Source organism: Polyodon spathula, chromosome 15, assembly GCF_017654505.1.
Source record: "Polyodon spathula isolate WHYD16114869_AA chromosome 15, ASM1765450v1, whole genome shotgun sequence".
NCBI lineage: Eukaryota > Metazoa > Chordata > Actinopteri > Acipenseriformes > Polyodontidae > Polyodon > Polyodon spathula.
This window is the reverse complement of record NC_054548.1, coordinates 19,733,657-19,761,349: the sequence shown is the minus strand read 5'-3', so window position 1 is coordinate 19,761,349 and position 27,693 is coordinate 19,733,657. Positions and strand designations below refer to the sequence as shown.

Sequence of the window (27,693 nt, the reverse complement as noted above, 5' to 3'; positions counted from 1 at the left end):
GTAAATGCAACATCTCTATTGGAGAAATGTGGTGTTGTACTAAGATTATTTAAGATTACAACATGAGAAATAAATAAATCTCCCATATAATTATCACATCTACAGTATGTGTGTTGTGTATGCAGTCAGCGTATTTATTCATTCAGCACTTTGTATCAAAAGCCTATTGTCTGAAACCCCCTGCAATAAACTGCAGTTCCATGAATAAAAACACACTAAACTACAAATTAAAAGCAGACATGGCTAATCCACATCTTAAATCCCATTCGGTGACTACAGTGTGTGTGGGAGAGGGACCTCAAGATCTGGCTTGATGCAGTCAACAACACTATTCAAAATTTCTCCCTCTATGTCATCCTCTCATCATTCCACTCTCTCAACACCCTGTCTCATGTCTGAGGGCAGACAGGCCTGAAAGACCTACATGGTTGAAGAAACTGTACCAGAGATCACGAAACCTTTTCTTTTCATGCGTTCCTGAAACGCACATGCCCAAAATTTTGCATCCCATCCATCAAATATACATTTTAAACATGAAGGCTAATAAACTCCAGGGATGTGCATTTTGGTACACTGTCATGGTCTATTTGACCCGACATTAGTTTCCAATTATCTTAAATGCTATTTTTCTTTTAATTTCTCATATAATATTTTATGACTTTCCTAAGTTGGGGTCATTAACTTATAAACAAAAAACAGAAACTTTGAGATGTTTCGTTTCTTTTTTTTTTTTTTTTTTTTTTTTTTTTAGAATAGGTCATGTATACAGATAAGATGTTTCGGGTCACTGTGACCCGTGGCATTTATCTATGTTGATTTGTGTGCAGGAATAAAACAAACTTCTTTCATTTATTATTATTATTATTATTACTATTGGAAATGGCTGCACATGTCTGGATATATTTATAAACAAAAAAAACAAACAATGTAAGTCTACAAGACATAGCCTAATTTTGTCTGTCAGTATTGCAACACCATCTCACTGGTACAGGCATTCCAAAATGAGTAGCTCCCAGGTTGGCAGTCAAAGAAATTTTATCACAGCTCCTGTACTAAAGGACCATTAGAGAGTAAAGCCTTTGCAAATAAATACATTTTAATCAACTTAAGGCTGTTTAAATTAGTTTGAAATTGCATCGGATCAATATGACCCAAAACATAACAGATGTACCTAAATTCTGTACATAATAGGAGGGTTCAACTCTATGGCATGCAGTAGTTTAAAAAAAAAAAAAAAAAAAAAGCTTTATCTGTGTATAGCTATACATAAAGAACACAGACACACTTTTTTCTACAAAATATTCTGCCGCCCAATGGATTTATTTTGTGTCTAGGACCCAAAATTCTGCATTAACGCGGCCTCTGTGTGGTATTGCTTGGCAAGTCAAATACAGGGGGTCCAATCAGCATTTCTGTCCAAATTGGTACGGTTTATTAAAAACGCTGAAATTGTAAAAGCTTCCCTTTGAATGCCTCCGGAAGCTAATGGCGCTTCTTTGAAAATGGCTGCCTGCATGTTACGGATGATTGGAGATCGGGCAGCATTGTTTTGTTTCCTCTTTTCTACGCAGTAAGTCGCATTGCTGCTGGTGTATTCTGGCAGCTGTATTTGTCTTTTCTCATCAGTCACCTTGCTGTTTGTGTACTTGGGTAGTCATGTATCACTATATTGTACTTGAATTTAAGACACAGGATATTTTTGAAAAGCAAAAAATGGTTCAAAAAGTGCTCCTTAAATTCGAAGGAATACGGTACAACAATGCAGTTCCCTACCTGCATGTAAAATGGCCAAAAAGCTATCACATGATCCAAACGAACGTCACCTCACCAGTGTACATTAGTTATGCTGGTATGTGTATTTAATCAAACGATTTGTTAAAATGAATAAATTTTTAAAACAAGGGAGTGCTAGCGATCTAAGTACAAGTCCAGTGCCTCCAGCTGAAAAGAAAAGTAAATCTGGCTTTATTGCATGTAGATCTGAAAACGATATAGCCCCAAAGTGTGTTTTATGCCTAAAAATGCTGGCAAAGCATGAAGCCTTCAAAATTAAAAAGGCATTTAGTTAACCGACACCCTGAATGCACAAACAAAAGCAGTGTTTTTTTTCTTAGAAAAAAAGAATATTTGCCAAGCCATGTTTTAAGAAAAATGCCAGTTCCTGAAAAGCATTGTCTGCACATTGCGAAATCAAAAAAAGTCACACAAATTGGTGAGGAGCTGGTATTACCTACCTGCTTGGACATCGTTGTGCAGATGCTAGGTAATGAAGCCACACAAAAGATCCAAAAGTGCCATTGTCAGATAATACTGTACAAAGACGTACTGAAGAAATCAATGGCTGGCAAACACAGTGGAATAACAGTAAGATTTAAGGTAGCTGCAACCCATTGCTTTTTACATCCTCAGGCATTCACAAGCCAATGCAGCCAGACCTTCATGAAGCTTTCAATACTGGAATCAAAATGGTTAACAGTATTAAAAGGCCAAGTCTCTTGGCACTTGACTTTTAAGTGTTTGTTTGAGGAATTGGGAGCACAGTACCAGCACCTGTTACTGCATGCTGAAGTTAGATGGTTGTCTCAAAGAAAAATGCTAAAAAATCTCTTTTTTTTAACTTAAAGAATTGAGTGCATTTTTGAGAGAATGGAGGATCTCCCATGCACGTAGATCTAGAACTGAGGGAAGAATCACTCAGATCCTGCAAGACTCAACTTGACAAAGTTTTGAGAGCAGTCAGCTACTAGGAACAGGACATGCTCAGATAGACCGAATGGCCTCTTGTTCATAAATTCTTATGTTCTTACTACAGTTTAGTCAAAAATGGAATACTGTAAATAGCAAACCTAACTTTTGTAGCAATATTTATTGTGGTATGTAAAGGAATCACACACTGACCTTGCTCAAGGCTGTGAAAGATTGTTTTCAAAAGCTACTGCAGTAAAAAGCCAAAGTCCAACATCACAGTAACCAAAAGGCAAACAGAACAAAAACATCTTCTTGCAGAACTTTGTCCAAAATGTACAGCTGAAGAATTCTTATTTTCAGCAATACCCTTTTTCCTTCGTACAATCCAAAATACTGAGCTGTACTGTACAGAAAATCACTACAAAACTGCACCCTCACTGCCAGCAGAAGATTAGCATTCAGCTTATGTTTTCAGACACAGGGAACAACAAGGCAGATATCTCAATGTCCTTTTCTGGGGAGACACAATAAAGGCGGAAATTAATGCTGGGACAAATATTCGAATATTCAAAACACACACTGGCAGCAGTAAATAGTCCAGATTAGGATGCGCACACAACTCCAAGCTGTCAAATTGTGATCTCTTCCGAAAGATGCTGCTTCAGATTCAAAAAGCGAGTCAGAATCAGAGGATACCAATACAGTTAAGTAATTCCAAATGCCTCACACCTTCCAACACTGGGCCCAGCTTCAGAGCAAGGGTTATTGATCAACGTGTTATTTTTTGTTTTGGTTTTGTGTGTGGAATGTAATAAAGGAAAACCAAAATGGTGACCCCCCCCCCCCCATTAGAATCTGTAAACACTCTGTTTTATACATTTATTTTGTTTGGCAGGGATTTAAAAAAAAGTTTGTATCAGTGTTTTAAACGGATAGCCAAACATGAAAACACCATGTTAGCTTTTTTGTTATTTGTTATTTGAAGGCCTATAGTAGTACAGGAATAGCTACAGTACAACAAAGACGCAAGAGCAATAGAAATGAAATACTTTACATTACCTTAACTGCATAAGCCGAGAAAGTTATTTTTCCTTCTGTATAAAAGACTTTAAAAGCTACTTTGAAATGAAGCAACAAGTAAAATATACGATACTCGGCATTCACACCAGAGTTCAATTAGCCAGTTGCTCGATACAAAGTCCAATCTGCACCCCTCACGTGACAACATTAATGCATGTTTTGAAAGTTTCATTATGCATCGTCCAAGGTTTTGTTTCATTAGTTCCAATGTGGAAGTGAACACTATTTCACTGTACACTGCATATATATATATATGGGGAAAAGAAAACTGAAAGATCTGAAGGGTTGCTAAACAACTCTTAAAAAGCAGGGTCACACATCCAGCAAGGATATTTTCAGTGTAATAAAAACAAATGGATCAAGTCATGCATGCTTTGCATTCAAGCAGATAATTACAAAATGTTTAATTAAAATTGGGCAGATTTAATAAAATTAGCCTACTGTACAGTAGTTGCCTTAAGAGTTTCTTATTAAAAAAGACCTTTCACTTCCTATTGAAACTAACTTTAAATACAACTGTAATGTTATGGTAGCTAACTTAGAATAGCGGAGTTGTGATAGAATAGCAACCTACAGTTGACAGTAAGAAGGACAAGCTCCTGACCCCAGTCCCACTGCATGCTGCATCTGTGCTCAACCTGGGATTCATACCCAAACTCAAATTGAATTCAAATGCCTTTATTTAACCAGGACAGAACCCAGGCTACAGTATACATGCTTAAATGCAACACAGCGACTTATATGTTACACACAGGAATGAGATTTCTAAGTTTAGTTTATGTTAAATTTAACAAACAGTCCCACAGATTACAGATAAAAGCCAATGTCTGGCTTCAGAGCAGAGAGCTAGGTTGCTGACTGACCAAAAAAAAAAAAAAAAAAAAAACCTTTATACATGAATCCCAAGCAAAATGACACAACATCCTACACTTTGGCCTTGACTTAAGTTTTGTGGCCTCTACAAATTTATTGAACTGAAGGCCATCTTGGCCTTTCTCTGTTTGTTGGCAATTTAGCATGCTGGTATTATAACTAGAGATACCACAATTAATGATACATTGTCAAAGAAAATCCCTATAGTTTACACCAGGCGTACCTAAGAATTTGCAGAAAGTTGGTTTTCAATTGTTGAAAAAAAAAATATCTCTTAAAAAAAAAAAAAAGGTAGGAAAACATTTTTCTTCATTTTTCACTTTTTGTAATCTTACAAAAAATGTTTTGTAGGATGAAAACATAGTAGTTAATTATAACAAAAGGTCTGGAAAAATCTTTTTTTTTTTTAAATTCTGTCTCAAATAAAGTAAAGACAGAGTGATAAAAAACAGTCAGAAAAATAATTGATTCAAAAATAATTGTTCAAAAGTAGGTGCGACATACTGTACAAGACAGATGACAGATGGATGGTCTCCTCATTACTGTATTTCTCCGGTTTCTGATACTCTCAATAAAATGGCGCTAAAGAATGTCTTAACCAAGCTTCATTACAATTGCAGTGTGGTACTGTACTATACAATACTGAATGTACAGCTCCACTATATCCATGCTACTTCGAAGAGAAATTTTGCTACACATATTTGCCGAGGTCTTGCGTAGAACTACAAGTCCCTGCACTGGTTGCCTGTTAAATTTAGAATTGATTTTTAAATTCTGCTCCTATAAAGGCACTACACCCAAAATAACCTGTCCAGTTCTTCAGCAGGTTCAATTGCGACTTACACAAGGAAGACTGGACTGCTCTTACAGCACGCCTGGCATTTCTCAACAGATTAAATTGCAGTATGACTCATTTCCAGACCAAAATCCAATATACTTCCTGTGAGCATACTGTAAATGACAGAAGCACACATGTTCAAACTCTACAGTTTACTTAATCGACTGGTAACCAAAAAATACCTTTTTGTACAAGGCATGCTGCAGCTTCTCTGTTGTCAGTGCACTACATAGTCTAAGACAGGGCTAAGCTATTACACAGTAAATGATTATATATTGTGCAATTACTGTAGGCTTTAAATTTTTTTTAAAAAAAGCACTGCAAGATGTCCTGTGGTAATACAACACATTGAGCTCTCATTCTGAACTACACTACAAAGCAAAGGTATTCATATTAAATACTGCATGTTCATATTAAATATTAAGAAGCACTTAACTATAGTAACTATCGGTCAGATCTAAGAATTGAAAGAAGAGTTATTTCTTTGAACAAATTCTATTTTTCCAGACCCTTACGACCACTACAAATGGACAAACAATAATACAAAATGCCACATCCGGGGCTTGAAACAGACCACATTATACTACTGGACAGAAAAGCCAGATTGCATTACAAATTAACAATATGGTGAGATTATTGCATTTAGGACTTGTTCGAAAACCACTTAACATACAAACTTGGTTTGTGTGTCATGGGCTGTTGGAGATGAACAGAAAACAACGTGCAGTTTGGCATCACTGACAAACAAAAATAAGACACCCTATTAAAATTGCATTCTCAAAAGAAGAAAAAAAACAAACACCTTCTCAACTAGAAAAGAGATTTGGTAAAACCAGTACATTAAAACAAAAAGACAGAACACATTCCTACTTGTTGAGAATGACAATGCTACTGTACTGTATATTCTGCATGATGTCAAAGTTGCACAGCTGCTACCAAATGTCCTTGCTTTCTGTAATGGAAGCCATTTTATCCCATTATGTACAGGCTGTGTTTGATGCACACTGTCAGGATACGAAGGCCTGTGCCAAGTTTCCAGCATTTCAGCACAGTTTGAGCAAATGTCTCTCAGCGGTAGGTACTATATACCATAGTTACATCTTTGTTGCTTATTCTTTACCCAGCAGGAGAAATAAGCATTTAATTGATGCACAACTGTTGCTAGAAAACAGAGCGCTATATATAGATATATAGAGAGAGAGAGAGAGAGAGAGAGAGAGAGAGAGAGAGAGAGAGAGAGAGAGAGAGAGAGAGAGAGAGAGAGAGAGAGAGAGAGAGAGAGAGAGAGAGAGAGATCTCGTAGCAATCGGTGCATCTGTTTTGTGTACTGTATTTCCACTGTGTTCGTGTACTGTTATTACCGTTGTCTTGTGATCCCTCCCTGTCATTGGCTGTTGTCTGTGTCCATTGGTTCTGGTGTGCGGCTGGGGACCAATGGGATATCTGTCCGCTCCGGCACTCAATTAGCATAAAGGAGCGGAGCTGCATTATAAAAGGGCGCTATGCCGCCGCTTTGTGTGTGTGTTTGTTCGTGCTGCTGAAATCTGGTTTGGGTGCTCGTGAGAGCGTCCACCAGCATGCATGTGTCTGGAGCGGGTGTTTGGGAGTGTCCGCCAGGCTGCGTGTGTGTATCAGGACAAGCAGTGAAACAGGCAGAGCAGTGGACTGAACAGGGTGCTGACAAACAGTTTAAACTGCAAAACAGCGTGTCATCTCCCGTTCTTCTGTCTCCAGCGTTAAACGCTACTATATATATTATGACGAGTCAACGGTATATGTGTGTAAAGATGTAATGGCAAAAGTACAAAGTCACGTTAACATATTTATTTACTGGTGAAATACAATTCAAAGCTGTTGCATTATGTCTACTATTTTGTCATTTCAAATATTTTCACAAAACAAACATTGCACTTTAAAAAGATAGTGTGCAGTGCAAAAGAACATCATGAAAACCACATTTCAGGGCTCACAAAATCGCTAGACAGACGTTCCGGGTCAACCAAAAAAATCTGTCGGACAAAGTGTTTCTTTTTTGGCTGCTTGCCCGACGGGCAATCGGATTTTTTTTTTTACTCTATAACAAGGTAACGTTCTCTGCTTTAATCAATAGCGGTTTCGCAATCGAGATGCCGCTCACAGATCATCCTTGAAAAACACGCGCACTGGTATGTCACGTGACATAAACGAAGCGTAAAACGGACACTACGACAGCCAAAGTATACACTTTTATATTGAAGGCTATGATTTTTTAAACGAAGTTACTGAGTGGAATTGTAAGCTATTGTACTCTGCTCACCATGATTCACATTTTGTTATCTTGTTACCTTTATTAAATCGTTAACGTTATTTCCCAACCCAGGGGGAAAAAAAAAAAAAAAAAAAAAAAATCCAATACGGTAGTTTTTATCACTCACTCAGATTTAGCACGTAGCATGTTAACATCGCTTTTTTCATTTCTTTAACGTGATTAATAAAATGTACCGGTAATTTTATTTTAAATGTACGGTGCTTGCTTGTAACTTCTTGTACAGAGTGCAGTAACAGTTTCGGGTCCAAACCGTCAGTCGAGTGTAGCTATATATACAATTTACATCCTCGCTATATGGCCTTAATTATACGACTAAATATTGATTTTAAAAAAATGCAACCGGCACGGCAAAGCAACATTTTTTTTTAAATAATAAGGATCCAAGATTTCAATTAACATTTGCAATTTAAACAAAACTGAAACTTTATTGATGCGCTTTTTTGGGGTGGGGTTGTACTGTGTTCAATGAATAGGATATAGCCAGAATACTGGGTGCAGCATGCCACAAATAGGTACTGTACTTGTAATTCTACTTGTATTCACAATCTCATTATTATTATTATTATTATTATTATTATTATTATTATTATTATTATTATTTTAGTGCTAGTAGTGACAAATACTGTAATAATAAAGAAAATCAAAGAACAAAACAGTACTAATATTATTAATACTTTAGCTAACGCCTTTATCCAGGGTGACTTCCTTAATTTACTCCAGCAGTTTATATTGTTTGTTTTGGATTGTCCTTTTACTGTAGCGAACAAAAGGCTTTGGACCCAAACAGGGTTGTTATAGCGATGTTGTACTGTATTAAGTATTTGACTTGTGTGTTTAATAGACGGCACTTGCACATTTAAATATATAATGTGTGCACATTCGTTATTGCATTTGTTATTTTTCACCACCTATAGTGTTCAACATTTAACAAGGGTGTAAAGAAGTTTGGATCAGAATCCAATATCATCCCTTACAAAAAAGTAACATACTGCAAGTATACTTGTGCCAAAATTGTCTGATATTAGTATAATATTGGTACCATTATACTATCCTATTTTGGCACACGTATACTTGCAGTATACAACTTTCTATATTCTTTTGTAAATAATGCAACGTAGTTCTCAAATATTGGACTTTTCTTAGATTGTATCTTACTTCTCTTTTGCATACCTGCATTGTCTCTTGCTAGATATGCACCTCCAGATTCTGACAAATACTTTTAGAAAACCAGGAGCAACTTCTGCTCTGGATCAAAAAGCTATAATGCTCTGTGGCTGGCCGTCTATGTGGATAAGTATCAAAAAACTAGTAGAAGCTACCTAAAACAAGTCTGGGAAAAACAAATGGAAATCTGGAAAAAGTATGGAATTTTGATGTTGAAAAAGTATATAAGAACATAAAGTTTTCAAACGAGGAGGCCATTCTGCCTATCTTACTCGTTTGGTTGTTAGTAGCTTATTGATCCCAGAATCTCATCAAGCAGCTTCTTGATGTCAGTTTCAATAACATTACTGGGGAGTTGGTTCCAGACCCTCACAATTCTCTGTGTAAAAAAGTGCCTCCTATTTTATGTTCTGAATGCCCCTTTGTCTAATCTCCATTAGTGACCCCTGGTCCTCGTTTCTTTTCTCAGGTCGAAAAAGTCCCTTGGGTCGACATTGTCAATACCTTTTAGTATTTTGAATGCTTGAATTAGGTCGCCACGTAGTCTTCGTTGATCAAGACTGAATAGATTCAATTCTTTCAGCCTGTGCATATGACATGCCTTTTAAACCCGGAATAATTCTGTTCGCTCTTCTTTGCACTCTTTCTAGAGCAGCAATATCCTTTTTGTAGCTTTTTGTCTGGATGAAGACATTTCTGAGTCAACAAAAACATAGATTCCTTCAATTTCAGTATCTCCCATATGATATTTATAATGCACATTTTTATTGCCTGCATGCACTACCTTACACTTTTCTCTGTTAAATGTCATTTGTCATGTGTCTGCCCAGTTCTGAATCTTGTCTAGATCATTTTGAATGACCTTTGCTGCTGCAGCAGTGTTTGCCACTCCTCCTATTTTTGTGTCGTCTGCAAATTTAACAAGTTTGCTTACTACACCAGAATCTAAATTATGTGGTACTCCACTGGTTACCTCACTCCATTTTGAGGTTTCTCCTCTGATCAGTACTTTCTGTTTTCTACATGTTAACCATGCTAAAAATAACGCTAGAATAAAAGTTGTACATTTAAATATATAAACATGTGAAATTTTCGGTACACGAAAGTAAAAAAAAAATAAAACACGTGTTCAGTGTGAAAACACAAAAATAATAAATTAACATCTAAAGTAGTACTATAACATTGAAGTGTTCAATACAAGCAAGCGTCTAAAAACGTTTTTTTTTTTTTTTTTTTAAGTAAATAAATACATAAAATAAAATACAAAATATGGATTGTAGCGTAACAGGAAAGAGTAATCAAATCAGACTGAGGAGTCTATCATGTGATCCAAAACTACTGAAATTCATGTCTTCGCTGAACCTTCATCATCGATAATGTAAGCAATTGTCTGAATCATTAATGAACAGAGCAGCTACTTTTAGGCAATTTTTTTCACGTCAGCCGTGATATTTTCCCCTACATGTGCATCATTTGCGCATCATTATTAACTGGAAATTAATGGTGAAAACTGTACTTGCACCGGATTCAACGCCCTGATTTTGACCCCCCACCCCCCAGAACTTCTAGCTGCATGTATCCTTTTAGGGGCAGGAGAAGTACTGTACATGGGACCAAAATAGAACTACACTCATAAAATGGATATGGATATGCAGTTTTTCATTGGTTTCACAAGCATGTCTGTTTTAAACCTTTCCTTTTAAGCCAATCAAAGCACTCATTTTAGGAGGACACACAATCTACAACAGCACCTACAGTACAGTAAAGCCAAAATCAGTGTCTTCATTCATGGTAATTTCAGACATGTTGGAATCAAAGCTTCATTTGTTAAGACTAAACAAACACTATTTTTCAAACACTGCTAATTTGAATTCAAGCAGAGATGGTCTGCCAAGTGCACTTGATTAGCACTCTCCCACAACAATCTGCCAGCAGAATGTGCAGACAATGGAGAGGTGCATCAATTGCAGCTTTGGAAGGCAGCTGCCAGTGTCTGGCAACACAGGCATCATGTCACTATGGAAACGTGATTGAGATGTTTGCACATTAACTCTGAGCAACAAGTAAAGTAATTTGTTAAAAAAATACCTTCTGTTTTTTCAGAGGATTTAGCTCTCCACAAAACAGAGGTCTGCAGTTTTTAAGTTACATTTCCACAACCTCTATACAGGTCTGCAGTGTTAAGAGTTAAAAGGCAGAACTAGTTCCGCTAGTTCCGCTGCGAGCATCAAACAATCCAATTACAGACAGCATCAACAACGCACCACACCCCACGCCCCCTCCCCCCCCCCCATAACTCCTTTTTCTCCAGGCAGAGGTCCGTATAAAAGGAAACAGAGTTCATTGTAAAGGATACAGTCTCACACAATCATGTGTAATCTGAAAGCTGAATTACTACTGTGACTGTCCAGTTTATTTACATTCCCAATGGTTTTGTAAACAGGATACATAAACAGTTTTGTCCAATGTCATGTAATGACAGATATATATATATATATATATATATATATATATATATATATATATATATATATATATATATATATATAGATAGATAGATAGATAGATAGATAGATAGATAGATAGAGAGAGAAATCATTGCTCAAACATTGACAGTGATAAAACAAGATCCATAACAATAGTGCATAAAGCTGCTACTGATCTTGTTCAGTACACGTTTTTGTAGAACACATTTCTTTCTGTTGCCAATGAGGATTCCATTTTTGGAAAGGCACATTTTTTATTTATTTTTAATTTGTGGTGAGAGGGTGCAGCAGCTCTAAGTAATCCGTCAATTCTTTAATGCCCACTGGACAATTTACAGAATCTGCAGCAGCACCAGATATTAACTTTGGTGAACAGTACCATCAAAAGAATGATATTTTGTGAGTGATATTATATTTTGAGAAATTATTATACTAACATAACAGGTTTTGTTGTATTTTACGGTTTGTTGCGACTTTAGAGCTCTGTTAAACATAAAACCACACAAACATCCTTAAATATACTACGACAGACATGTAGCAGACAAAAAGTTATTTAAATACATGTATATTTTCTGATTTACAATTATGTTCTCATAGGGGATAAACACAAATCACACTGTTCGCCCATCTTACTAAACTTTATATTTTAACAGGCGTTTTCTGGATTTAATGTAAAAATCACTTTTTTTTTTTTTTTCCTAGACGTAACCACAAAAATTTAGCTGGGTTTTCACAAAAAAAAAAAAAAAAAAAAAAAATTGAGCTGAGCTTCCCTTACACTCCGAGAGCCAATCCCTCCGCTTCCCCTCCTCCTCCTTTTTAAGAATATGTTTATTTACATTTATGTTTAGCTAAATCTGGACTTTTTTTGGTTAAATCTAGAGAAAAAAATATACGATTTACATTAAATCCGGGAAAAAACACCTGTTAGTGTTTTGTTTTTTTTGTTTTGTTTTTTTTACTATACCACTTGAAGCTTGGAATCCACCATTTCAGCTCTGTTCACTGCAGTTTCACTGGTACTCGTCATTTCTAACAATTACTTGGACTAATTAGTTATCATTTATGTATTTATTTAAAAATGTCTATCCTTAAAAAAAAAAAAAAGCACCTCATTTGTACAGAACTGCCACTTTCATAGTCATGCCCCCCTTACTGACTCCCTGGGAGAGGCTCGCCCCACACTTTGCAAACCACTGCCTGAAGGGATGAGAGCCTCAATACAGAACAAATCGTTACAAAAGAAATCAATCCTCTGTAAAAACAAACAGCCTAAAGAATAATGTATAGTACATAATCCCCATCGCCTTGCACACTGTACAGCTCAGTAGGGTAAAATCTCAAGACTGCAGATTTGCCTTCAAATTGAAACAGCAGAAAACGTGACACATACTTTAGTTACAGTGTAATATAGTACACAAGCATGCGACAAAGACACAATCAAACTAAAGCACACAAGTTGTATGTACTGCACTGCATGAACTAAAGTAAACAGCTTTACTGCTCAACGTTGTGGAACTTGAAACACATGAAACATCGAAATAGGAAAACCATAACATCTATGTTGGGATCAATAACTTGGAAAACCCAGGTTTTCTAAGCATAGACAACTTAATTCAAAAAGCCTATTCAAATGCATTCCCTGATGAGGATAAAATCACCTAGAGTGATAGATGTGTAACTTTGCATGTACAGTACTGAGAATTGGTGCATGCATGATTTTAAAATTACCATACTGACACTTAAACACAGTACCATACAGGTCTTGGTATTCTTGCATTGTAATAATGTATCCTGTATTGCTGATACAAACAAGCACATATGTTCAGTTATTTAAGTACTGCAATAGTAGCATTAGCATTTTGCATATAAAGCACAAAGCCGGGATGGAAATAAGTCTCCTATTGCACAGCAGTTTCACCTCTTCCAGGTTTTACTACAAGCTTCACTAGACACAATTGTTATGTAACAAGCTCAGTTGTGTCTTATTAAGCTCATAGTAAAACAAGAAATGGATCAACTGCTATGCAATAGGATTCTTACTGCCATCCCTCAAAGAATATCCTTTCATTTTACTGCTCAGCTAGCACTGGGAACCACACATGTTAAACGATTTAGATGACAGATATATACTGTAGACTAAAGTTCAGAAATTTCTAAAGCTACGAAATGGCAACTTTAGTAACATGACATTAAAAATAAACAACTTAAAGCTGTACAAACAAAACTTTTTCCTTTTGTGATGCAACAGTATCTTAATAAAAAGCATCCTCCCGGTTCTAAGAACGTCTTGTTTCCAAAAGACAAGACTGGAAATCTGAGACACCACCACCTTATTAAAAAGAGGGTACAGTTCAGTCCCAACCAGTCGTTGGCACCTCTACAGGACTGAGAGGCTAGTATCCAATTGTGTGTTACTGGATGACGAGGACTAACTGTCTGGATGTCTCAAAGAGTAAGTTGAGACATCCAAACACATTTAATTTAAACTTTATTAAATCCAAAGCCTCCACAGGGGCAAGGCCACACTGAATTAACCTGTTGCATCGCCAAACCACCTTATTTTTAATAAATAAAAAAAGAGTGTCCAACACAGCATAAATGCAAGTTTCAACAGCAGCAAAATGCTACAGTATTAGGCAATAACTGCTCTATGGGTGTGCCATGGTCAAAGCGGGAGGAGGCAGATATGGGACAGACCTACAGTATTAGTTAAAAGAATAACATAACTTACAGTCTAACTGACAGGGGGATGAAAATAAGAACCATATAATTACATTAATTTAATGTCAGCTGTTAAATGTATAAGTTAGTCAGTGAGCACAAGGAAGTCAAGAAATGAAATACGTATTGAAGACACCTCCCAACAATCTTTCTAAAACCTTTCCAAAAAAATCACGCCAAGATGTCTTGAAGCAGTTTTCAAACTAACTGCCTGACACTCATTAAAACAAACATTTAAAAATCCACCAGTCCCTTGGTGACGGACGGAGGCAATGCTTTAGGCACTGCACAGATTGCACAACCTTCCCTTTTTGCTGGCCCAAAACCAAGTTATTTTCTTGCTAAAGACCACCCATTTGTCACAACCACCTGAGGGTGTGACCTGAAACAGAAAAGGTGCTGGGATGCCTCTTGAAATTCTGTACTTTCATTACCAAAAAAAAAGTTTATCTTTAAAACATCACCACAAAATGTCTTGGCATACTTAAATAAAAATAAAAACAAAAACATTAAAAAATGCTTGCTATACTGTTTGTTACAGTACGAGATCCACAAACCTTTTGTAACAAGTGAGGTCTGAATGTCTTTTATACACAATTTTGATTACACCATATCAATAGAAATGTGCTTTTATCCCCTCTGACTGTTTAAAAACCTAACTGAATCTAATCTAACTGAATTGGAGGCCAGTTGTTTCTATTATTGATCGTGCTTGATGGTCATATTTATTTTTGGATAACTTCATTTCAGCAACATAGGTTTACAGTAGGAACATGTCAGAAATGAGAACATTCGGAGGGCATCTGCAACCCCAACCAAGCTAACTTAATAAAATAAATCTAAACACTAAACAGTAAACAGTAAAGCAGTTGGCATACACAGTACTGTGAAATTATTTGAAAGCAGCACACCTATAAAATCCTGTCACTTAAAAGCATAAAGAAAAGGAAACTGTATAATCTTTCCCCTTTGCCACATAATGCAAAGTGTCACGAACAGACTATTAGACTTGGCAAGTCGTGGGTTAAATCCTTAAAAGCACTGACTCATCCATGAAGCAGGTCTGACTGTAAAAGGGGTGTACAGTACACTAAGGATGGCTGGGCAGGGCCTACATGTATTGTAACAGGAGGAGGAAAAAATAAGTGTTGCAATTTCAATGGCTCAGAAGCACATTTCTTGGAAATCCAACTTACCCATTTGTACCGTGTACATTATGTCTTAACAATTCGAATGGAATATCGGCAAAAAAAATTCTCTTTACATTTTAGCATGGCGCTTACTACACCCACAGGATCAGACAAAAATGATTTCAGAGTGACAAACGTGCGGGCATTCTCTACCAATCATCTTAATGTTGAGAATTAACCTAACATCATCCATAGATTATTCTGGTGTCTCCTGTTTTCGGAACAAAACAAGACTCTGTTCATATTTTGTTCAATTCAACCAAATATTGAAGACACTTCTGCAATTTTTCCTGTGGCCCAGAAAATTTGTGATTTCTTAAATGTATTTCCCGGTATTTTAAATTAAATATGTCCAATAAGGTGTTTTGTTTTCTCCCCAATGTGAAAGTCACCTCAGCAGTAGTGGCTGCTATTTTGTTGAGCTTTTAGGCAGCTGTGTTTTATAATTTTTTTGTATTCTTTTTTTTTGTATTTTTTTACAAAGCCTAGGTATTTAAGGCAATATTTTCATCAGTTTTGCTGCACTTTACCACATTAAATTTGCACGCTAATTTTGCAGTTTCCCCATGAGCTAAAGGAAACCAATACGTATATAAATGATGTCAAATGAAAATATCGAAATGGTATGGAGAGACCCAAAAGGGTGATACGTTATGGTGCGAAAGTTTTTATTACAACACCTCAAAAAAAATATGTTGTGTGAGTGCACAGTCCCCCAAATTTAGAGGATGTCGGGGGTTTCTTATTTATAAATGTGTAGTTATGGTTCTCTTACGTCTTGAACGTAAACTCTCATATATATATATATATATATATATATATATATATATATATATATATATATATATATATATAATATCACTCTTCACTCTTCAATGTAAGTTTTAAAGAAGTGTTGTCTAATCATGCGTTCATGGTGTTTAGTAGCCAGTGATAAAGGAATTTTGCCACGCAGTTCTAGCCTACTCAATTTAACGAACAGCTGTAAAACTGAAAGCCAGGCTGTACTGGTACAGCCTGCAACGCTTTGCGTCCTAGACATGCATCTGTATTTTGTCCTGTGAAACTCACCAAATCATACTAAAATGACATATGAAAAACTGTGTACCCATATGTTTTTAATGAAAAAGGGTGGGATTTCAAAGACCAAAGTGGATTCCCCCACCCCCATGATAAGAGTACACGAAGTGACCGTCTTTTTACACCAATATGCATATCAAAATAAAATTGAATACGCTAAATAAATAACTAATCGTTTTTTGAATACATGCTGTGAAATGTATGAATAATTAATGAAAACAAATGTCTTGGTCTTAGTCTAAAGCCGGCGAAGGTAACACATAGCGCAACATCATGAAGAACAGCATCATGAAGATAATTATAATTATTATTTATTTATTTATTTATTTATTTTTAAAATTACGTCCCATTGCCCTTTACATAAAGCAACCTAACTTGAACAGTTTCCACCACTCCCGTGTAGTATTCGTGATTATTTCCTTAGAATACAAAATATTCATCGATAAAAAATATATACATATAAAGATTTAAAAAGCAGCAGCGATTTCCTTCCAGGGTGACCCATAGTACAATTTCAACTCCTCTTTTCATGGAATTCATCACTCGTTTTGTTCACATTCCGTCATAAGAAAAACGTAACTGAAAAACGAATTCGTTATTCTTACCTCATCGTTTATGATCCATTGTAATTATTTTCTAAAAAAAAATAAAGTCAATTTAAAAATGTCTTCAAAAATAAAAATCCTTTCCTGCTGCCAGTATTTTTTTTTTCCTTTTCGTCTCCGTTTACTTCTCTCAGAGCCGCCGTACTGCAGCGTAACCAACCCCGCAGGACAAGCCCGCCTACTTTCCGTCAAGAATGAATGGAAAGGGAAGCACTCCAATACAAAAAGGAGTCGAGATTGTAATATGATTGGCGTGAAAAACTGTTAGTGCCAGTGACAGTGATTGACTTGTAGTTGACAAATAGAAGTATCGAGCGAGTCGAATTTAAGGTTAATTTGACCAATTATAGTTGCAGTAGGCGGTCCTTGTTTACCGTAGATTTTTTTTTTTTTTATTCCGTTAGGAGTCGGGGTTTGGCCAATGAGAGAATTAGCACACAGACCTCTGAGGCGGGTCTTGTGCGGATCTGGGTATGTGAAGGAGCGAGGTTCAGGTAGGGTCTTTCAGTTCGGTGCTTTCAATGTGGCATCTGTCCATTCTAATACCTGATTTACACATGCACCAAGGGAGTCGTGTGATTTACACTTGACTCACTAGATTTGTGTGCAGAATCTGCCAAAATGGTGCAGATCAGGCATCGTTTTTCCAGCTTTTTGCACTGCGCTTGCCTTTAACCAATGTGTTGTTAACTGTACTTCTCCCCCAAATTTCCCCAGTAGTCTTGCATTGTGTCTGCAGGTTATAATCCAGGTCGATAGGAAGGTGGGTCGCTCATTGGCGTGATACAATGCAGTACAATGACTATTGCTGGATTAGCGTTAGGGGTGATATGGTGATTAGTTATTCATAATGTATTTTTACTGTATACTAGTTGTAAGATTCACCCATTGTCAGGTTTAGTGAGTGCATTACATACACAAACACCCTTATATATCCCCCAATCAAATATTTGCAACAGCTTTTGCTAAAAAAAAAAAAAAAAAAAAAAAGTACCAAGTTTTACCACAATTGGATTAAGAGGTTTTCCGCATATATGGGAAAAGTAAGGTGTGACATTACTTACCTGTGACTGCCTACATACCATTGTGCCCCAGGGTGAAATTCTTAACAGAAAAGTGTAGGAACTCAGCTGGGTGTAAACATTTAAAAAATGTAGACAATTTGAGTGCCAATGGATAAATACTTTTAAAATGTATATATTACACAATAAATTTATCAATACAAAATAAGCCTTAAAAAATAACTGATAAAATATAACCAACTCACCATAAACAAGGAAGCTGAAAACACTGAAAGCTTTGTGCCTGCTGCTTGTACACTCAATCATGTACTGTAATACAACACTTAAGTTAAACCTTAAATGACAAGCATTAAGAGTGTGACATTATGCAGTAACTGCTGTAGAGAGAAGCATTTTGTTTCAAGATATCCTAAAAAAGGAATCGAGTGCTATGAGAGCAATCTACAAAAAGTTCTGTCAAACAATGCACAAAAGGGGCTAAAATATCCCTCTAATGTTCTAATGGAACAGGCACTACTCTTAGAAAAATGAAGTAGTTGACCTGGCCATTTTAATTTCCATAGTATTCTCTGAAATCATCTCCATACTTTCCAGACCATGGGTACTCACCTATAACAGGACCTGGCCATGCTACAATTATATCCTAAAATAACATATTCTGTGTTCTTCTCTGTTTTGTAGGTGAATTACCATGGCCTATTCCAGAAAAAAAAAAAAATTTTCAGGCAGAAACATTAGAAAAGTAGCACTGTACAAAGAAAAAGCACCTCATCGTTTTGGTTTTTGTTTATTACAGTCCTCATAACAGAAAATGCTAGGATCACAACAAAACAAAACGTTGAGTACTTAACATGTACCTTGCAAGTTGGGCCAGTGTTTGAAAAGCGTGAAGCATACCTGCATCTGTATCCTGATTCTGTCTCACTTACCAAATCTAAAGCAGCACTTTTTTGATCCTGTTTTTTAATGGTAATCCCAACTGTTGCACACATAACTTGCCATTTTAGAAACTTTCGCACAAATTCTGGCAAGGTGGTAAATCGGTGCAAGGCAAAACGCGTTGTGACAATATTGATCAACCACGTAATTTATGGCAGACACTGACGTGGATTTTTGCCTTCAAATTCACGTGCAGCAATGGTCGTTAGAATAGTCAGATTCGCTGCACAAAAAGAAAATAATTACTCCATACCGCTGTTTTCACGTCGCACTGCTTAAGTCTTCTCTCGTTGATCAACCAATGAGCAGTGGCACAAAGCGAAATGAGCAGAGATTTGTGACACATGCCAGAATGAAATCAGATCAGAATGAAAGCTCGGACAATCAACATGCAGTGATTATACTGATGTTAATGGTGGCCAGTAGCAGCTAACAGAAACAGAAGCAGTATGAAGGAAACAGAATGCAAGTAGCATGAACTGTGCTGAATGAAAGCACGTTTGAGAAACGTTGTGCTAGTGGACTGTGTGAGTGGATGGAATGCATCTGCGTTTGTTTGAAAAGTAGATGAAATAAGTCCTGGACGGTACCCAGTATTGGCATCAAAATAAGTCCCATACCAAGTACCAGTGAGTACCGGCAGAATTTCACCCCTAATTTATACCCCATTAGTTTTCTAAAGCCTCAGTATTGTAGCCACAGGTTGCCTGTCACAAAGACTTAGTCAAGATTTCTATTAGCAGACAGCCATATGTGTTTACCATTTAATACGTAAAGGTTGATTTGATCAACCTGTTTAACCTGCCAGTATAAATAACATCATAGGTAATCTTCCTGTGGACCGAACTGGGTGATTACTAAGTGCTGTTAAATGCTCTAAAATAATTCAACAATCAAAGAACATTTCTCGTACGATAAATTACTGGCAATTAAAAAATGTTTTAGAACATTCTTTATTTTAGGGGAAAGTATTGTGTCATTCCATCACAAGTAAGATTATAAAATGTGTGTTAAATGGTGAGATATAAATTCACAAGCATTGTAGGATTAGCCCCTTCCCTCAGTTTGAAGACAACATCACGTCTCATAAACAACAGTGTTTTAGCTAGTTGTTAAATTGTTCAAACTGATGATTTTCAGATTTGATATAAAGACTAAAGTAAAAATCCACACCCTCCCCATAAAGTTTTGCAATATTTAAAGACTGCTGCAACTAAAATATTCATAAATAAAATGTCATGCCATTTGTTTCTGTATTCATAATATCACCACTCCAAGATGTGGCGCCAGCTATCTGACTAATGCCTGTATTCACGTCATCCCAGTTAATTGTCCTGGCTGGAACCAGTCAAGCTTAGTATTCCGGAGTGGAATGAACCTGCAGACAATTACAAATTATTAATGCCGATTTGCTGTACTGTAGTGATACACCGTTATTCAAATAGCTATTTGGGGTGTATACATTATATTCAGAAGACTCTACAAAGCTGTTTTTGTACTGAATGCTGTCACCATTAAAAGAAACATGACACATTGTTTTTTAGTATTCTCCTATGTTCTTTTTTTCAATATTGAGGTAACAATATTGAGGTCTTCCATGTCAATTCAGCAGATTCTAGAAAAACACAGTTCTGCTATACTATTACTACAGTAAAGCTGAAATATGTATTTCAAAATGCCAGGTCCTTAGGTTGAATAGTTTCATCTTTTCAAGCAGTATATACTGTCAAGTTACCCTGTTGCCTCATTGTCTCACTATAATGAATGCCCTAGGGTATTGTCTTTTCTTTTATTTCAGTCCAGTTTCTCAAGAATATTCTGGGGTCGTTGCTGCATTGATACAGTCACTTCAGAATGAAGGGTCTTTACTGTTAGCTGAGCAAGTCTGCAGAAGATGTGAAGTTTGTCATCCAAGAAACAGTGAGAGATTTGTCAGAGAAAGAAGGGATGATGGGGGAGGGGGGGTGCAACACAATTCATGCAGTCTCTTTTATAGGTAACTGATGAATACTCGATTTATGGGACAGGAAAACACATATTTTGTTTGTTTGTTTGTTTGTTTAAATGGAGACCTACTGTTTTTGTGAAATGTTCAGGTGTACCTGTCTGCATGCCTGCTGGAGTGTGTGTGCCTGTCATCTGAAATATTGTTACAATAAAATAACATTAGGCACATTTACACTGCCATTTCTGGGTATCGGTAGCATTTGATCCTGCTCAGAAATGGCAGTGTTAAAACACGGCAATCGGATCAAATCTGTCTTTCAGGGAGATGGTACAGATCAGGATCAAACGCTGGCGATGCATTCGGTCCTGTCAGTGTAGACGCTCGACTGGCTCAAGTTCCAGCATGCACTGCGGTGTAATGACGTCCTTTGTTTTGAAGGCGGACGTCAGACTGAAACATTCCTTCCAGCGTATATACATATATATGAATCTAGCAATATATTTATTTAATTTAAATAGTACTTCAAAGTAAATAAATGATCCATTACCCTAACAGTCATATAAGGCTGGTACCGGCAGCCTTTGCAATCTGGGGTACAAATAATAAGCGTTGTTATTATTGCTTGCATTATAAAATAATATTACTTACTACAAACATTATTACTAACAAAAGGTATTATCACAAGAGTGATCTGCGGGAAAAATAAACTAGTAATGGGTTGCATTTTGTCTTGTGTGCAATTTGCGATTAGCATTTCAATTTAATCCGACTACAGTTTGTCACAGTCAAAAGTTAACAGCACAAAAGTTTTATATGGACCTCAGTAAAAATTTTTTGTACATGAAACTACAGAAAGTAAAAGTGCCTGGACCTTTTTTTTGTTTTGTTGTTTTTTTTGTTTTTTTATTATCCCACAAACACAATTGCAACTGTTTAAATAACTGCATACAGAACTTTGCCCCCACCCCATAAATGTTTTTCCCCCCAATGAACTATACTTAACATAGGTAAAATAAAAATCTTACTCTCTAAGTGTGAATGCGAAGCCCTCAGGCTGCGTGAAAGCTGATCCTGCTCAAATGGCTGTGTAAACACAACACCAGTGATCGTGATCCGGATCAGAAATGTCTGTGTAAATGCGGCTATTAAAATCTAAAGGATTTTCTATATAAAATCATATATATAAAAAAAAATTGAACCAGCCAGTTCATCCATACCTTCAAACACGCAATCATAAAATCTATAGTAATACAATGTTGAAATAAAGAAATGCTTCAACAGAATACTTTTCTTTGTTGTTATCATTTAAAGATGACTGCAGAACATTAGTTACCTAAATATATAGTATTACTAGAGGAGGCAGCTGATTATTATTATATATAGGTAAATAGGCCTATTCTTAATGTAAATGTTTCCTAAATATTTTACCAATTTTGATAATTTTAACACCTGCTTAACCAACTCAAGACTTGCAAGTGCCAGGAGTATGGTTGTGCAAAGCTGGTATCGTTAAGAAAATTGAACTCATTCAGTGACAACCCTTTCTAACATTAAGAGTAAGTACCAGCCTTATTGTTTAAGGAGCATCTTTTGTTTTAACAGTGATAATATATCCTTTATATATTCTTAAAGGGGAACTGCATCAATGGTGCACATCCCATATTACCTCATACAAATTTGTAAATACATCTTTTTTTTCTTCTTTTGTTATGTTTTTTTGTTTGTTTCAATAAAGCACCCAGTTCAAAAGACTGTGGACAATATTCTTTTCATCTAGACTGCTGTTGTTCTCAAACTCTTCTCAAATTTACCATAGGAACCTCCACCTGCAGTGACCTTTATGTCAGAGTACAGATCAAAGCCTGTGCCCTAAGTCCTCTGGATTTACAGGTATGTATGCGTTTATGTGTTTATGTGTAAACATACCCAAAATCCTACAGTCCATGGTCTTACCAAAGCAACAGCAGCTAATTAAAAACATAGGACGTTTGAATGAGGTGGAAGTAAGAGACAGGGGAGATGTCCATTATAAGGGTGTACTTTTTAGAATTATTGATTGTCATTGCTCTGTAGATTTGCTTATTAAAGAAGTGTGCATTTCTGTTTGAAGAAATGTAATATTTAATGTAAAATGCATTTTCATATGTAATAATGAAAACAAATTAACACAAATGTGCAGAATTACTAAACCTTTGCACCTCTTTTTTTTCTCTGAAGGAACAGCTTGGTAAATCTGCCTTTTGTGTTTTTTTAAATTGGATATGATATACACTGTGAGAGCATTTTAAAAGTTGAATGGCAGAATTTATGGAGCACTGAACCTTTTTTTTTTTTTTTTAATTTATTTTTAGCTGACGAGCTTTTATCACTTTTATGTCTATGTAGAAAAGCTAGCCAGAGAAAAGCCTTGCAGTAGAAAGCCATTTTTCACACCCAGAAGAACAACACACAGGACCGAGACGTGCAGTTTTGGTGAAGCTGAGCGCACGCTGGCGAGTGAGTGTAAACATGCTGCTTTTATGCAGCTGTACTAAGGCTCGATTGCTAATCAATCATTCAATTGGAGTCTCGGTATAACTGCACATGAATTAATCTAGTGCAATTCCCTGAGCAATCCTCGTGCCTAAATACAAATATACATTTTAAACCACTTGTGTTACACAGACCCATTTATATCCTGTGTACCAATGACTATACACCAACATTAACACACAACATGTAACATACAACACAAATAAATAGCCCAGGGGCTTGGCACTTTGTCACTGTCACCTTATGTTTTTAAATTCCTTTTGTAAAAAATGTCTATTGCAGTTACTGTTGTGGTCGTTGTTTTTCACGTTGCCTGATCATTGTTTTTCATGTTAGTATGTTATACCTGACAGTTGTCATGATGATGAGCATTGTCAGGTTTTAGGCGTTGTCCCTCATCTTGAATCACAAGCATGCAAGCTAAAATCTCTTATTTCTGGGGATCTAGTTTGCGCCGTATTTGGCAGGAAGGAATTAAGCTAATAGAATGTGGTCAGGTGGTTTCTAGACATTAGATGTGTGTGTATAGTGTGACCAGGTGATTTTGAGCATGGTGTGGATAAAGATGTCACATGGAGGTAAGAATAAGCGAGAAGATAGGCCAGGTTCCTGAATTAAAAGATTCCCCACTGAAGTTGTTCCTTGTTCTTAAATAGTTTTTAAATATATGTACCTTCATATTTCAAAAGTAAACTTAAGAAGAGCGCAATGTTATTGGCTAGAACATATTAACTGGACATTTAAAAGCCTTTCACGCTAAATATTGTTGAATGCATAATTTGCCTTTTGGAAATGTCAATAACAGTCTACCCATTTTAGTTTATGTTTGAGAGTTCTGTCACCTTTAATCCTAGGAACAGCTGTGGCTGTTTTCCAAAAGCATTCAGCAGGTAGGCAGCTGTCATTACTGGTGGGGTTATTAAATATGAAGAATAATGATTGAAGCAGAAACTGTTGGGAAGGATCAAGAACAACATATTATAGGACACAGCAGGTAAGGAACGAAGGCTTTAAATAAAAGTAAAAGCCATTAATAAAGTGTCATACTGTCGACTGATGTCAATCACCATGAGTTCTTATTGATGTGGAATGGATTTGCAGCATCAGTTTGAGATCTTGTCTGCGAGGTTGAACAACACAGATTGTTTAGAACCAGTTGAATTGAAACAATGTCTTAAGGCTGCCACTCACCAGACGTGATGCGATTTTTTCATTTGTTCATATTGCTGTAATTTTTAGAAATCAAAAAAAATATAAATGTATTACACTAAGAAGCCACATTTTTCTAATAGGTAAATCAGCTTACTGTTATCGGTGCCAGATATGCGCTGTTGCATTTAAATCACAGACAAGTGTGCATGCGTTTATTCATATACTATATATGCCTATTTGGGGAGTTTTTGGGTTTGACCCGAATGCAGAAAAAAGCATTCGGGGGGGGCAACAATTTTAGATCCATAACGAAAAGGGAGGGGGGTTCCATTCTTTACATCTGTTTAAATTCTGCACAAGCAGCAGTGGGGGAGGAATTATTATTATTATATGTTTTGTTTTTTCCCCCTTTAATGTACATGATGACTTGGCTTGAGCAGCTGCTTATTCATAATTAAAATGAAAAACATGTACATTGCACAAGATTGTCTGCCTTTGCTACATAATATGAAAGAAAATCTAGAAAATTCAATCAATACAATTCTGAGTTATTTAAACATGATTGAATATGATGAGCGGTTGGATACAATTTGGATTCTTATCCATCAAAATTGTTTCACTTTCTTACTGTGTGGCAATTGACTTACAATTTTGATCAGAAAGATTTTGTAATTAAACATTGTATTTTTTAACCAAGATTCCTTAAAGAAGTGTAGAAAGTCTGTACATTTTTTCCCCACCTTATTTTTTTTTTGTTTTGTCTTGTTTTGTTCAGTGATGGTACATACAGTTTATTCCGCTAGGTTTCTGTCGAATACTTGTCTCTGCCCGCTTGTTTCTGTTGTGCTAAAATACTATTGGGAATCTCATTACTGACCTCAAAGGTGTACAATAAAAGGAAACTAGCTTTGCAGGGAAACAAACTACATTCCACTGGACTGTCAAATAGAGAGTCACTCACCAATCCCTCAGTAGTATATACTGGAATCCCTAGTGTGAGTTATACAAGGGCTGTAGCCCAAGATGGGTCAGTTCTACACAGGTTGTACATTATATCCCAAAAATTATAATATTTACCATTTCAGCCATTTAAAATAATAATAATAATAATAAATAATAATAAATAATAATAATAATAATAATAATAATAATAATAATAAATAATAATAATAATAATAATAATAATAAGATCTTATAATGATCAGAATGTATTAATTTTCATATATTATTTGATGAACTACAGTATATAAAAGTACAAAACCAAGACATCCTACAACACGAGGACGTGGGTAGGTTGGAACCTTCCACTAACACTCTCTACATCTATTTCAGTGGGACCAAAGGTAACCTTTCAACCGGACGAAGTGGTAGTTGGTAAGTTCCATTGGAAACAGTCAGAATACAGTACAGTGGAAGACAGGACATGAGCACACAAGCAGAAAACAGTTATTGCAATAGAGGGACACTTTGAGCAGTATGCTGTTAGATCACTTATATTTTGAAAAATGTTTTTTTTTTTTTTTCTCATCAAAAACCTATAATTCTGTATGGCCTCGGACCAATAGACTGCAAGTTATAGAAAAAAAATACAAAGGAATACCTAGTCATTGCAATTAAAAAGATGTAAAGCATTTAATGATGACAATTTTTCTACACAGTCAATCTGTTTTGGTTTAAATGATGCTCAATAAAGAGTCCTGTTCCATCTTAGTATAGTGTGCAGGTCTTCAGCACTTCTACCAGGCTAGTGACTAGCTGTCTGATGGTCTCTGCTGTACCCTCGGCAATAACACACAGCTCCATCTAAACAGGAATCTTATCTCTGGATGCTGAAGTTTCTGGTCTGTGTGATGTGGTTTTGGTCCACGAGCATCATTTAGGTAAGGTGTGTGTTTGAGTGATGACTGGGACATTGGGTCAACAGGAATATAGTAAGTCAAGAAAATAGCAGGAATTTTTTTTCTTGTAGATCAAAGTCTAAGGGGAAATCAGTAAAATAGGGACCCTACTGTGCTGATTGTATTCGTCTGTCTGTCTTCACTAAACATTTATCATAAACTGCTTTATTTTGTCAGCCCTAAGTACCTTAACTTAAAATACACTGAGTCAGTGCACCAGGAAAATCAAACTGTAACTGAGCATTGGAGTTTTGCATATTCTGGCTGAAAGCACTCTCCTTTTGCGTGGATTAGTTAATGGCTTTGTGGTTCCAATTCGATGGCCATGAAACATTTAAACATTGCATTAACTTGCATTAACTAACAGTTTGTTTTATAGTATTGGTATATAATTCATTGAAAAGTTACTGCTGCATAACCATAATCAGAATGGAATGACAACACAAATCGTTTTCCTCATTGTTTCCAGCTATTTGGTACAATAAGTATAGAGCTGATGTTATGCGAAACAGAAAAAATATGTATTGAAAAGATAAAAATTATATAATTGACATAAGGAAGTACACGAGGAAGCAACGGAAGTATTCACTGGGACACAGTGTAAAATGGCTTCAGGAAGAGGGATGGTGGCAAAAGAGGACAGAGGGAGGATGCTGCTCTGCAGTAAAAGGAAGTTCGATGACAGCTGAAGATAATAAACATATAACCTGCAATAAAATTGCACAAATAGGCTGTTCAAACAGACTTTTTAAGGTAGCCTTTCGTCACCAGTGTAAACAGCTAAGGGTTGTATTACAAAAAAAAAGAACAATCATAAAGCATGTGGTGTGTTTTAGCGATTTGATTGTTGCTTTCTCCTACTGCAGGATCTCATAAAATAATTTGTACCTTCGGTTTTTAAATATCAAAATTACAACTTTTTGCCGTTGCAAATAAACTAGAAAAATGCCAGTTATTACACTTTTCAGTGGACATTTCTGCATGCAGGGGATCAGCATTTTCTGTGCAGCACAGGCACTTTATCTGTACTCTGCTTATTGATTTTCTTTTTTTCGGTTTTGTCACTGCGACTCACAAAGGCATCCTGGAATCTTTAGTGGGTAAGTATGTGTTTGAAGTGTCTGTAGCTCACACTGCTCATCACAAATGTAGGAATTGTGAAGTAA

At 36.2% G+C, this 27,693-nt stretch overlaps 1 protein-coding gene and 1 long non-coding RNA gene across 4 annotated transcripts in view; one reads left to right on the top strand and one right to left on the bottom strand.

Moving 5' to 3' along the window:
- itsn1 (intersectin 1 (SH3 domain protein)) overlaps positions 1-17,207 on the bottom strand; it is a 76,005-nt gene extending 58,798 nt beyond the window's left edge. The window contains exon 1 of the mRNA XM_041271605.1: positions 17,037-17,207. The gene's annotated coding sequence lies outside the window, so the exon portion shown is untranslated. The remainder of the gene's footprint in view (positions 1-17,036) is intronic.
- A 254-nt stretch (positions 17,208-17,461) lies between these two features.
- On the top strand, positions 17,462-27,600 carry LOC121327700. 3 transcript variants are annotated; one of them, XR_005951601.1, is made up of 4 exons: positions 20,797-20,917; positions 22,762-22,835; positions 25,962-26,003; positions 26,441-27,600. It is a non-coding gene; the product is annotated as an uncharacterized LOC121327700 (long non-coding RNA). The 3 variants fall into 3 exon arrangements; XR_005951602.1 differs by lacking the exons at positions 20,797-20,917; positions 25,962-26,003; positions 26,441-27,600 and adding exons at positions 17,462-17,530; positions 23,331-23,435; XR_005951600.1 differs by lacking the exons at positions 25,962-26,003; positions 26,441-27,600 and adding an exon at positions 23,331-23,435.
- The last annotated feature ends 93 nt before the right edge of the window (positions 27,601-27,693 follow it).